This window comes from Siniperca chuatsi, linkage group LG8, assembly GCF_020085105.1.
Source record: "Siniperca chuatsi isolate FFG_IHB_CAS linkage group LG8, ASM2008510v1, whole genome shotgun sequence".
Taxonomy (NCBI): Eukaryota; Metazoa; Chordata; class Actinopteri; order Centrarchiformes; family Sinipercidae; genus Siniperca; species Siniperca chuatsi.
The window spans coordinates 21192421-21207397 of NC_058049.1; positions in this window are offsets into that span (position 1 = coordinate 21192421).

Here is a 14977-nt window from a genome sequence, read left to right on the forward strand (position 1 = left end):
TATTTGTTATTTGTTCAGTTTTATTTCTATGGGAGTCATATATTTCACTCCATGCCTTAGGCAAATGGGATATGACTTTAGATATTACAAGCAGAGAAGGATAAAGCATTGCCGGGGTCACAAAGGAGTGCAGTGATCCAAAAAATATTCTCAGGCAGATTGTCTTGTGTGAAAGAAGGAGAAGAAAATGCCTCTGATACATGAGCTGCAAGGCAATTAAAAATGTAATTAAGTAACACCTTGCACATGCATTCCACTCAAACAAATTTGCATCTGTATGTATATGTATGTACAGGGGCACTGGCAGTCAGTGTGGGGTTTTTAAACTGGTGCATTCATAGAAATTCACATTTTGGAGACAACAGAACTATCCCTTTAGAGTCCCCATTAGTCCAAACTCAAATCTTTCTTTTTAATCTTAATTTTCTTTGACATGTTTGTAGAATGACAATAGAGTCTAGTTTGTACATTCTAGTCAATTTCTGACACTTATTTCAGCCACCATTTTGATTTTTGACTAAAAGACTCCTTACGTTTTTTTCCCTGCAAACTTGATCCAACCTTCGCCATAATGCAGTTCCTCCGATGCCGCAATCAGGCAAGAGATAAGTTTACTTATGGGGATTTAACTTAACCTGCATTAATTGATCTGACCAGTAGAGCAGTGCGATCAATTTTAAACACAACACTGACATATTATCACCTTATGAAGTTTATATGGTGAAAATAGAAACAGTTGCTTAGCAACATTAGCATTAATTTTGAGTCGTTTTTTTTTTACACACCTGATGAATGAAATCCAATATTTTCTCTTCTTTTAACTCTGTTTTGGTCTCCACCAACTCCTGAGGGAGATATCTGGCTCTTTAGTAATTAAATGCTCTTCTACGTTTGTCTGAAAACAGCTGCCTGCTGCGGCTGGAAACAACCCTGATGAGAGCAGTGAGAGTGAACCAAAACAGTCTGAAAAACCAAAACAATGAGCTTAAAGACACTAAAACACTCCATACAGCGGAAGGGAACTGCAGAATCAGGTGATGATTCTGATGTTAAAATAAAAATAATGACTAGAGCAGCTTTAAGTGTTTCACCATAAACAAACTTTATTGGGTCAAATTAAGACAAAAAAAAAAATAGCCTGCTTTAATGTTTTTTGAAAACATTTTTTGATTCTTCCCCTATAATGTTTAACCCATCGTCACCATTCTTTACATGAATATCTGTGTTGTGCCTTCATATTTCTGTTCAACACAATATTAGTACTCCAAACTGTTGGATGCTGTGTTGCATGAATTTATTTAATTCAGTCAGGCAACTCATTTGGAATAGATTAAAAAATATAAACAGCATTGTTCTTGTATTGCAGTGGAAATGTAGAATATGTACAGCATTAATGTTTGGCATCTAGGCACTGTCCTCATCATTCCCCACAAGCAACAGCAAGCTCAGCATAGCCAGGAGTGGGGAGTGATGATAATAACTCTGGGGGGAGGTGGGGCTTATGAAATGCTATATGAACATCTGCGGCTAGCGAGTATTAGCAAACCTGTAGCTTTCAGCTGAGGTGGTGTTGCAGCAGCCATACAACAACGATCCAAAGGATTAGGGTTTGCTCAGTAACTTTCAAAAGTGTACCTTTGTGCACATTTCGAACTTAGATGACAGCAGGTCAATGGAATATAGCCATGTCAATTTCGTCAAAATCACACCTCTGCAAAGTTTATCCAATCTTTAACTTGTTCGTTAGGAAACATCTGTGACATGGCTTTTTTTAATATTGATTCACCAGAATGTTATTTACTCCAAACACAAACTGACTGTGACATGTCAATGAAGCTGCTGACGGTGGTGGACAAATCCTCAGTTTTTCTACTGCATGTGCACAGCTTGATGATTAATTCATTTGTTTGTTATTTATTTCTTTATTTTCTTGCCTGTATTGCACACATTCAGCTTTGCAAATCACATCTGTGTGCATAAGGGGTGAAACAAAGAATAACTTTCATTACCTGGAAAGAAACATTTCATGCAACAGTTGTTTCTCATATTATTGTTTAGCTTGGAAGAAGGAATTATTATTATGATGAAGATGCAAATATAGAATGTGTCATTGTGTGCTGTAGTGCTTATTGTGTACATTTGTATTTGTGTGTGTGTGTGTGTGTGTGTGCCTGTGTGTTACATAGAGATAGCAGGGTGTCATGCTGTGTCACACCCCATGATTAGTGACATCAACTACCAGAGAGGCCCCACTCTTTCTCACTCTGACGACCAAAGGCCTACCGTATAATTAACATCTCTCTTTCTCTCTTTTTCTGTCGCTCTCTTTCTTTCTTTCTTTCTTTCTTTCTTTCTTTCTTTCTTTCTTTCTTTCTTTCTTTCTTTCTTTCTTTCTTTCTTTCATTTCCAAGCTAGGTGTCTGAACAGGATTTTTGCATTTTTGTTAACCACTTCTCACCCAATTCTCAAGATTGTCATTTACTTTACAAGAGACTTGTCATGGACATGAATGTGATTTCCAGCAACATCTAATTATGACATCAGACATACAGTACTGTATTAACTTGCTGTCCTCGCTGTAGGTCTGGTAAGTGATTGTAAATACTCAGCACTGCCCACTGGATGTCGAGAGTCACCACACCGGCGCTCTGAGCTCGCACCTCAGATAAAATTTATCATGGGAGAATGAAATCATGTCCCCCAGTTTTAGTAATCAGTCTTTATCTAAAATTAAATCTGGATGCGTCACCTGTCCTGGATCTTTGAGGACCAGTAAATCACATCCTAAACTGATGATACCCTTTGAAACCGTGACGTCTTCAGGAGTACAATAAAAAAAAGACGCCTTCAACAGCAAAATAATGAAGATTCTCAGAAACAACTGCAGGTGTCCTGACGATGGTGAAGGCAGCAGAAATAATATGTAGGAGTGAAGAAGAAAATCTTATGAGAAAACAGAAGGCATGCAAACAAAGAGAAAGTACAACAAGAGATCTTGTTCCAGCCTGGAGTCATTGAAAGTGAATGCTGGTTGATTGTGTCCAGGTGCAGATTCCTCACACACTTTGTCTCTCATTAGAGAACTGTTGATGAGCAGCAGCATCATACCTACACAAGTGGACACACGCACACACATGCATACTCACATAAGCATATTCACAGATTCTCTAATAGGGACAGCTGATTAGCAACAGGGCCAGTTTCCAAGAGACCTAGACAAACACAGGTGCAGACTCACACTTGCTTGCAAAATATTTTAGCCGTGTGGGTGTATCTGTTATAGACAGTTCATTTCACTTAAAATAAAGAAATACTTCCCAAAAATGGTACTTTTTGTATCAATTGCCCATTTTCGAAGCCCCTTCGTTTCTGTTGCTACACCTGCACATATGCAGTTTACAATGACAAAGGTGGCAGAATTACCTCTCGAAATTCTTTGTAATTTTCAAAACAATGGGTTCTTGATTTCAGACAGACGTAGACAAAAGGCTTCTCATTTTTATCCAGCATCCATCGATTTTCCCACTAGCAGATCAGCTGTAGCTAGCTGGCTAATTAAGCGTTCGCTCCATGAGTTGGTTGAAAATGCTTTCTCCGGGCTTAACATTTCCAGCTGACTTGTTTTAAAACGAGAACCCTTTAATAAGTTCAGAAATATGAAAAGTCAACATCTCCACAAGTTGATGATTCATGTAGAAGACGTGGAAATAAACAGCATTGTTCTTGTATTGCAATGCGTAGAGATAGCTAGTCCTATATTATAAGTATGATAGCCCTTTGGCTGCGCAGCTTACATACGTTGACAGAGCCAGAGTTAAGACTTTATTGTTTGTCTTTTCAAACAATATGTTTCATTTTTTGGCCTGTATTTGATAGGAACAGCTGAAGAAAGACAGGAAATGTGGAAGAGAGAGGGAAGCAATGGGCCACAGGCTGGATTTGAACCTGTGTAAGGACTAAACCTTATACATGGGGCGCATGCTCTAGCAGGTAAGTTACCAGAGCGCTCTAATATGTTTCACTTTTAACGTTACAAGAGACAAGGCTTTGGGGGTGAAGTCTATCAATGTGTTTGGTGAACATAAACTTGGATAAAAAGTTTGGCTGGCGTTGCTGGAGTGTAAACTTGTCCAAATAATCTACTACACAGTGGATGTGTTATCAGGAATGGGATGTTTTTTTACACAACTTGTAACCCCACAAGTAGTATCAAATGCTCAAATGCTTGGCCTTGGTTGTAACGCTGGGCTAGCTTAGTTACCTGGACATGCTAACGTTTTTAGCTTATGTTAGAGTGGATAAACACACTGTTTAATCAATTTCTTACACTTTGGCTTGTGTTTTTGGTTTTGGAAAGACAAAAAAAAAAAAGACACCACGCTCCAAACTCTTTCTGTATGGACTATCGCTCTTTATCACAGATCTGCACACACTCTGGCATGTGGAGATGAAGAAATCCAAAGCTTGGCAGATCTGCTGTGCCTAATTACGCTTGCTAGGCTGTGACTGGAGCATCGTTGGGAGCGGGTTAGCGAAGGATCAATTACACCAGTAGCCTGAAATCCTGGAGATTGCAAAAGTGGTATCTCTTCATGATAAAACAACAACAGCAAAGTATAATAGCATAATTTTGGTTGGTTTGAGGTTAGTTGAAAATATTGTTTGTGTGTGTCATGGTTGTGCATACTATTGATTTTTGCTGTGGGTGTTTTGGTTTCTAAATTAGGTCTGTTCCTCTCTTCTTCCTTTGCACTTCAATAATGCTGTTATGAAGAGAGGTGTTCTAACTTTGTTGCAGTGTCTCCTCCTGGTATGTGAGCCATGTTTTTCCAAATAGAGGAGGAAAGGAAATCAATAGCAGTGAAGATGCTGCTGCCAGCTCGTGTTGGAGGGACAGAGTAAAGTCTTGCAGCCATCAGGGAGGAAATGCTTGCTCCTCTTTGGAACGGCTTGAGTAAACTGACTCAGTCTGTGGCAGAAGGGCAGAGTCACACATATCCTCACAGGTGTTGACTCTTCCTCATTATTTTTTTTTCTTAGAAGTCACTTCATAATTCACCTGTGTCTCTTTCTGTCCTCTCTTGCCCCTGCCCCTTGTCCCTCCATGTGCGTGTTGCATACACCCACAAGCAGCTACAGGCAGTGGCTGCACACATTTCTGTGTGGGAGTTTTCTTCCGCTCACATATGAGCAAAGACATACACACAGACATGGACATGGGTGCACATAAGCCCAAGCGCACACTCCCCGCCCACAGAGATGCCGCAAGACTGAAGCCGTGTTCAATAGCATCAATAGCACCTCTCGTCTCTCATCCATCCAGCCCTTAGGCCGTTTCTCTCAGTCTGAGTGACTGGCACTCACAGCAGGATGAGATCTGAAGGCTGCATCTAACGACACATTGACACTACACAGAAATCGCCTCAGGACAGTCTTAGTGCTTGCTTGATTTCCAAACACATGGTATATACACATGCATGTCTTTTTAACCACACACACACACACACACACACACACACACACTCAACCATAATTGACGTTGTTAGCTTGTGGATCTTAGTAGCTAGCAGAGCAATATCATGAGCCAGAAGAGTGTGTTTGGATATCAGTGGGCACAAACATTTCGGTGTGCATTGCTGTCTGCCACAGTTTCTTCTTTTTTTTATATATTTCCACTTTGGGGCCCCAAGTGGGAATTTTTTAAATCCTACACATTGTGGCTTTAAGTTTAAGTTAAGTTCTTTAATTATTTTCTGAGCCCTAAAATTGGGGGAATGTGTATAAAAAGGGCTACAGTTCTCACATTATTAATCTGATGTGCATGTAAACAGTTTCAAATTAAAGGTAAAAGTCAGAACTTTAACCCCATTGTTGCAGTACAGAGCCAACAAAACAAAAAAAAGTGCTGGAGCATTATTGGTCCTCCCACATCTTAGTGGTGTTGAGGGTCACTCAGGGACTGACTGAAAGGGACAGTCAATCAGGAGACAGAGCCCATTAGTCTGATGCGCTCAAGATTAACTGTCCCTGTTTGAGATATGTGCTTCCTCATTGTTGGGGGAACAGAAAAGTTGCTCTGCTGCCAGACCTCCTGAAGTTAAGCGAAAGCTGGCACCATGAACCCTACTTCTCTTCCTCTGTTTCCCATCTGTCCATCTCGGTGGACGGAGGCAGACAACGGCCTTGAGGGTAAGACAGATGGAGGTAGTAAACGGGTGCTGGAGACAGTAAGAACAGGAGAGCAGGAGGGAGAGATGTATGGCAGCCCACATCGCCTCAGACAGAATGACAGATGAGGGGATTATGGAGCAGGGCTGCTTTCCACAGTGATCAAAGTTAGGGAGCCTCCCTGCACAACTCAGGTAGACTCCCAGCCAATCACTCTGGTGTAGAGGGTCACAATCCAAGGAGCAGGAAATACCCCCCATTTCAATGTAATATTTCCCTCAATAGGCCAGAATTCCCTGCCTAAATCTCTTCATTGCAAAGCAATGCTTCAATTGTCATTTCCATTTGTTGAAAATGAACAGTTTTTTGACAATGGGAGACATTTTTCATTCTACCAGTCAATGCATGGTGGTGTATTTGCTGGGAGCTATGAGCGGGCAGTCTGTTCAGTTTTAGCGGACAGTTTGTCTGTTCTCATTCGCAATGTCAGAGTTCACTTGAAAGACACTCACATCACATTCTTAACTCTAAATTTCAGCCTTCTCCTTCCCGCAGGCCCAATGCATATTTAGCAGGCACACAAATCAAATTGACCGAGATTGCCAGTCGCATGCCTAAAATGCATTACTGCAGTAATGGCGCATTTAGACTAATGCATTTATCTGAATGTGTGCGTAACTCTTTGTGTGTGAGCCTCTGAAGGGAGCATGCATACATGCATGTGCAGGTGTATATGCATCAGTGTGCAGCTGCGATTTTGGTAAACACGCGGTGTGAAGTAAACCCTGAATAATGGATTCAGCCTCAGTAAGAGTAATCAGTGAACCCTGAGCTCAGCCTATTGAAGTTTAATAACATTCTGAATGTCAGAACACATGACAGCAGAGAAACATAATCCCCTCTCCCTGTAGAGAGAGGCCACAAACTAACTCTCCCTCTCTTTCTATCCCTCTCCCTCTTTCCTCTCTCTATCTATCACAGACTGTATACACACACATCAACACTGGCAAAGCCTTTCAGATTAGCTAGTGTGATTAAAACCGCAATTAAAGAGCAGTAAATAAGGGGGGGTTCCAGTTGAACAGAGTTCACATATCCCCATCACCTGCAGGGTTGTGTCACTTTCTCTCTGTTTGATAATTGGAATGAAAGTCACACGACGCCCTCCATGGCATCTTTGTATTTTGGGCTGTGTGCTGTTTGTGTGGCTTGTATCAATGTTAAACAACTTTCTTCTGTGAAATCAACAACTTGTTGATAACCGAAACATTGAAATCTCTCTGAGGTTTCTGCTCAGATCTTAATGACTGAATGACAACTATCGTAATGACAAATCATAATTCCCTGCGCGGATACAAAGTGGAATTGGACAAAAGGACACATGCCATGTACGGTGATGGAGATATTACTATATTTAACAGTAGCGGCTCTCAGACACCTCTTGAACTTTCACTCCCTCACACACACACACACACACACACACACACACAAACAAGGTAACCACATAATAATATTCATACACTTCATCCCACACAAGCTCTTCATATAAAGTGTGTGAGGTGGGTTTTTTGAGGATCTCCAGCACAGGTTCAGCTTCTCTTTGGGATTATTTATCAATAATTAAGCAAAGTTGGGAGGGTCCAACTGCAGCTTTTTTCCCCATTGGGGCTTCCATAGAAGTACAACTTCACTGTACTTTCAATCTCTAGCCCAGTTTGACTTTTTTTCCATCAAGCCAAAGACATCATTTTCATTTTCCTCTCTTTGTCTCCACCTTTATTTCAACAAAAAATTTTAAGTTTTGTTTTGTTTGAGAAATAGATCATCATTTATAATTTATGGGCCCCTGCAGTATATACTTCACATATGAGAGCCATGAGAAGTTGCAATGCCCACATTCAGTCTGCTTCCATTGTGTACTACTCGCGCCAAGCTCATTCTCAACACTGCAGAGAGATGATTAAAGGACAGAAGGCAAGATATGAAATTCTCAACACACAAACATTTTTGCCACATTAAAATGTGCAACAATACAGCCAATAAATTCATTTTCTTTTTATCTCATTCTCAGATATCAATCTAATTTTAAATGTTAGAATTAAGCTCAAGATATAATTGCATTAAAGCTGCTATAATCAATCATTTATTAAAAATGGATCAAATGACTACATGTATGTGAAAGAAGTTGCTTGAAGTAATGAACCCATGGAGAATAAGCACTGGACTCTGCAGTTCCCCTCAGCTCTATGGAGCATTCCAGCATTTTTCAGCTCATGGTTTTGATTTTACTGCCTGGAACTTTACGGTTTTAGTTTACTCTCATCGCTCTCATCCACCTTGCTTCAAGTGGCAGGCACTGATAAACCCACTCTACACTACCTGCCCGACACCAAATGGCAGAAAGACAAAGTAATAGCAACTGGCATTTAGCAGCTAAACAGATATTTTCCTCGGGAGTTGGTGGAGAGCAAAGCAGAGCTAAAAGGTGAGTGAATATTGGACTTACATTTACCTGGTGGCCAGAAACACAACTCTAAATGAATGCTAGCGTTGCTCCATATACAGTATGCTGGATGTGTAAATAAGCAACATTTTGCTAAAAAGTTCGCCATATCAACTTTATATGGTAATAATATATCAGTGTTGCCTTTACAGCTTGTTTCTGCTGCCCCCAAGTGGCCAAAAAAATCACTTGATGCAAGTTTGTCGCCATGAGTGTCGCTATGTTTAGTTATGTTTACCGTGTACAATATCAGAAGCTGATCTATCCCATAGTGGATATACTTTTTAATACTAGGTACACATAAAGTACACAGCCAAATATATAAACAACGTTGTTGCATCACAGTCTGTTGTCTATGCGTATTCGTAGCTAAAAAGCAAGTGTATCACACAACTCTTAATGTCGCATCAACATGTGACATTTGTAGGTAACCTAAATAAAAAGTACTATGGTATTTATCCCACTCACACTGCTGATTTCCATAAACTCAAAGCCAATAGTTGATTGTTGACATCAAATAGGGGACACAGGAAGACAGGAATACTGAAATCATGATGGCTAATGATGCTGCTTGTATCTGAATGCCTCATTATCATGAGTTTGCATTAATTCAGTACTTGAATGCCTCTCTATCACTCGCCATCTCCCCCTCTCTCTGTGTGTGCCCCCTCACACTTTCACATCTCTCTCATCTTCGCTCCACACTACCCCCCATCTTCACGTTTTCTCACTGTCCCTGTGTAATCTGTAAAACCGCACATTTGGCTCAGTACAAAGAGCGATGAGAGGAAATGTCACATTCCACTGCAAGCAGCGGACCATCACACTGGAATGTCAATTGGCCGACTGGTGTCGAGGTGGAGGGATGGAGAGATGGAGGGATGAATGGGCGGAGGAGTGGAGGATGACAGGAGCTGCCCTGTTCCATTGTGTGTTTTTTAAAGACATGGCGTTTTTTGATTATTATTCTAATCCCACCAAGGACCTCTCAGCCCGAACTTGGTGCCTTATCTTCCCTCCGCAGTCTTTCTCTCATTAAAACACAATCACAGGCCACCAACTCTAATAAACCTTCAACTTCCTCTTTGAAAGAGGGTGGAGGGGTTGAAAATGCTGATTACAGTAGGTCTGTCTGCCAGTCCCTCTGTACGTGACATGGGGAACAGGAATGCTGTTTCTAATCACTTCTAGTGCAAAAAGGCCATTTAAAAAATCATTGGATTTGGTGATTTTTTTAAATCCACGTTGAAAAAGGTCACTCTTTAATAAAGGCTATGGGGATTATAGAGTGCCTCGTGGGATTTAGGCTGTATATACCTTGATTGTTTTTGGTTGCCTTGGAGAAGTAACTTGGAACACACTTCAGAAGTCACTGCTCTTGAGGCAAGTTGTCCAAAGTCAACGTCGAGCCAAACACTGGCAGGCATTGATACTGCAGCCTGCAATCCTTTTTGACTTCCATATTCCACCTTCTCTCTGTGACACACACACACACACACACACACACACACACACCCTTGTACTTCTATCTTTTTGAGGACCGTCATGGACAAAATGCATTCCCTAGCCCCTTTCCCTAACCTTAACCATCAGAAATAAATGCCTAACCCTAACCCTTACCCTCACCCTAACCATAACCTAATTCTAACCTAACCTTTAAAACAAGGTCTAAACCTTCAAACAGCCCTTTGAAGCTGTGAGGACCTCTAGGTAAAAAACGTGTTTCAGTCCTCACTATGTAGCAAGTATTCACACACACACACACACACACACTAGACAGGGTTTTAAACCCTCTTTAATCATGAGCTCAAGTGAATATATCAACCCCTGCAGCTTGGCTTAAATTCAAACATGGTGCAGGGAAGTTGGCCAGTTTGTCGCCTGTCTAACAACTTTAACATTTGGGTATATATTATGTGCGTATGTACTAGGACTGGACAATAAAGCCAATTTACTGACATTGTGAATCTCTAACGGATCCAATTTACTCTCAGTGCAGTTTCCAATAACTAATTAGTCTGTTGCCCATGTTATTAACCAGAGAATAGCTCAGCCAATGACATCTCCCTGTACATTCAACCAACCAGTCAGCCCAAAGTCCAGTCAAAAAGTCTGGAATCTTAATTGGTCATTGTAATGAATCCAGGAAAAGAAATCATTTAGTCATTCACTGATGTAGTATGATACTTATCGTGGGATATATTGTCACTGAGATAAATGCAGTGGTGGAAGAAGTATTTAGATCCTTTACTTAAGTAAAAGTATCAATACCACTCTATAATTTTGCTCTATTACAAGTAAAAATCCTGCATTCAAAAGTAAAAGTGCAAAAGTATAATCAGCAAATTGCACTTACAGTATCAAAACTAAAAGCAATCATTCTACAAAATGACCACATTCAGAGTGTTGTACTGTTGTATGTATATATTACATTATTGGATTGTTACAGATGCATTAACATGTAAGCAGCATTTTGTTGAATCTATAAATAGTCTTGATCTGCAAAGTAACAGGTAACAAAAGCTGTCATGTCATAAATGTAGTGGCGTAAAAAGCACAATATTTCCCTCAGAAATGTGGTGGAGTAGAAGTATAAAGTTGCATTAAATGGAAACATTTCATGTGGGACATTTTAAAGTTGAAAAACTATGTAAAGAGGACTTGTTTCTACATTACCTCAAAACTCGTTTGGCATTTCTGTGCTGCAGTTTCTTGCTACTTATTGGCCGACAAATACACAGAATACGCCTATATTGGCTGACATATATTGGTCTAGCTCTAGTATATGCACGCAATGTAATTAAAAACTGCCTGGATGTGATCCCAAGAAAAATGAGGCACATCAAAATACTTCGACATTTTTGCTCAGTCGCATCTCCTTGTAAAGTACTTCTGCTGGCCAAAACAAAATGACATGATAAACAAAGCTATTGTTCCAGAGTTGTGATGATTATGCAAATGCAAATAATGATTCAGCATAACTGCAGTAATAAGCTTTTTTTTTTTTGGCTCCCCTGATGACAGTGATGGGGGAGCACCAAGATGGTAAATTAGTAAAACATCTGGAGTTTGGACAATGTCTGCTGTTATAAAAGTTTGAACACACCACTGTTGCGTAGCTTGTTTTTGACTGATACTGGATCTCTGCAATGCAGCAACCCCTTTTTAAGCATTTTCCACCAGCTTTCATTTCCATTTTATTCCTTCGCTCCTCCAGCCCTTTTCTCCCCCTCCTTCTGAAATCAACAAGTCCACTAATCACCCTCCCCCAATTATATCTGACAGAAAATTGCAAATCAATAAAGACTGTCTGCTACCCTTTACAGAATGCTGATGATCTAAGTGTGAATCCCTTGGCTATCATTTTTTAATGTCCCATTTGTCATCTACAGAGACTTTGCAATGATATTTAATTCCAGTCCAGCTCCTCTACACATCCTCTCGATAAATTTAGCCAAGGAGGTAAGCCACTCTGGGTTTAATTACTTCAGGTAAACTATGAGTGAAATCTTGCAGTGCTATTCCTTCGGTTGTTTTCTAAAAGTCATCTTGCCTCGTCCCCCAGGCCATAGCCCCTGCTTGTATGTCCGAGATTCAGCACACCGCTCCTTGCGTCCGGACACAGTTTAGAGATGTTAGGAGAGGAATTTATGGAAATAATATGCATTAAAAAAGATGAGAGAAGAGCCAAAGTCAGAGCAGGCAGCTGTCATTGGTAGTGATTCAGAGGTCTATGAGGCCTCTCACTTTGTTCCTAAATTATTCATGCAATCTGTCAATGCTGCTGTCTAGGCAGACTCCTCTCCCCATGTGTTCAATGATGACAGAAATCCTGCACTATGTTCACTGGTATCTTCTGCAAATCCCTAACAGGAGACACACACTGCACTCACCAAGCTCCAGCACATGCTTTTGTGAGTGAGTGTGTGCATGCTCCCACTCATATACAGTAATGATATATATGTGCTTGAATGTCTCCATGAATGTTTTTTCACTCGCTTTAGTTTCATTTTTGCATCTTTGCTGTGCACTTTAAAGTCTTTGTGAGTGTTCTCATGTGTCTGTAAGTCTTCCCTCATGCAAAACAGATACAAAACACACAGTGGCATTTGAATAGTCAGACACAAATGTGCGCACGCGCACACATACAAACACACACACGCACACACACCATGCTTACAACCACACATACATGCACACAAAGAAAGACAGAGTGCTTCCTCGTTCTCTCTCATCCCAGTGAGAAGTAGCTTTGCTGCAGTTCCTCTTCCCTTTGTGGGGGACTATAAAAGACAGATATTCCTCAGATGTTGGAAAGCATGTATTATTGAAGCTCTCCCTCAAATAGCCTCCTAAAGTTTCTTTCACCACATGATAAAACTCTTAATATGAAAAAAAGAGGCAAACTAAAAGATAAACTTCCTCCAATGAATATTCACACTGAGTGCACTGCAGTCACCTGTCGGGAGTGAGTGCTCAAACTGAGACAAATGTGACTGTGCGTCATGGTGATCCAGGCCACTGTCACTCAGCATTAGGACGGATTGTGTCTCATCTGTCAAGGATGACCAAAATGTTTTGTTTTTTTACGTCGACTCTTGAGTCTTAAAAACCTTTACATAAACTCATGAATTTAGTAAAGTAGGTTTTGGAGCATTTTCAGCATTCTAAACAAGTCGAAATATTGATAAATGAGTCTCATTGCGAGCACCAAGTGCCTTTTCATGAAATGGGAGGACTGTTTGTTTCTATAGATGCTGACGTCAAGTGTTTGTACAGCAACCTCAGGGAGGCTCAGGGAAGATATAGGCTGAATACACATACTCACTTGCACAGGCAGATGTAGAGACGGACATGAATATATGTTCATGCACACACACCTTTAAATATTGTCCCTGAGTACACAGGATGTCTAGCGTCCAGTGAACTAATTAAGAAATGGCCAGTGAGCAGATTATCAATATAACGGTAACCAAGGCCGACCGCTTCGCCTCCATGACAACCAAACATCAAAATCTTGTCCCTGTGTTCAGTGATGCTGAGATGTGAATCAAAGCAGTTACTCACTGTGCTGATGGTGCCTGTATGACATGTTTCAGAAACCTCCCCACTTAATTTCTTTCTGTCTTTTGTCCACGTCACATTTCACCTCTCCCTGTTGCTGTTTATTGTTCCTTTGTTACAGGACATACTGTAATGATAAGACTCGGATGCTGAACGGTAAATATGATCTCATGCACAGCTTTGGCTTCTGCTGTTGCTATTCAGACTTCGCCTTATCTTCCAGAAACACCTTTGCTTTGCAAAAATCTTAGATCCCAAACTCACCCGAGGTGAGGCACGCTCTCTTGTGAGAACACTGTGATGACTTGCCACTGGGAAAATTGTGCCCGCTAAGTGATGAGCGGAAATAGACTGATATTGCTGTATTTACCGAAATGTGCATATTTGTCAAATTGAACTGGCCTCTGAATCATTCTGTCCTTATCTTGTTTTCCTCCTGAACCCCACACACACACACACACACACACACACTTCTTCTGCAGCATCTCAGTTTTCTTCAACAACTTATTTCCTTCTTTCATCAACTTTATCGCAATCATTATCCTCTCCATTGTCTTGGAACTTGTAGATATGATCTTCCGTTTTTCATTATTCAGATGGTCGTTATTCAAAAGTTATCTCTCCCATATGTCTCCTAGCTTCCTGTCATCCTTTTATTTAAGCAAAAATATCCATCTTTTGCCTTCTCTACAATATGCTGAACTGTGAGAGGGAATGGTCTGACTTCTGTCTCATGCCACAGGAGTCACAATCTGTTGTCACTGGTTCCACCAAAGAACCAGAAAAGTAAAAATACTGTGACTTGTTGTCTGTTGGTTTAAAGTGACATACACGTTTTCCCTTGACGCTGTAATCCTTATTTTATGTTATTTATTTTTGGCCACTTGAGGGCAGCAGAACCCAACACTCACCTTAAAAAGTTGATATGGCTAGCATGTTAGCAAACAGTGGCGGTTGCAGCAGGCACAGACCAACATTAGCATTAATTTGGAGTGGTGTTTCTGGCCACCTGATCATTTTAAGTCATATTAAATCTCCATTTGGTTCTGTTTGGGTCTCCACCAACTCCTGAGGGAAATACCTGGCTCTTTAGCTGCTGCTCCAATAAGCTAGTTGCTAACTTTGTCTGTCTGCTGTTTGGTGCTGGGGAGGTAGCGTACAATAGGTTAGAGGTTTTACAGTAAAAACAGTTGCCTGCTACGTCAGGAAACAGGGTTGATGTTCATTCGGCGCGACTGAACC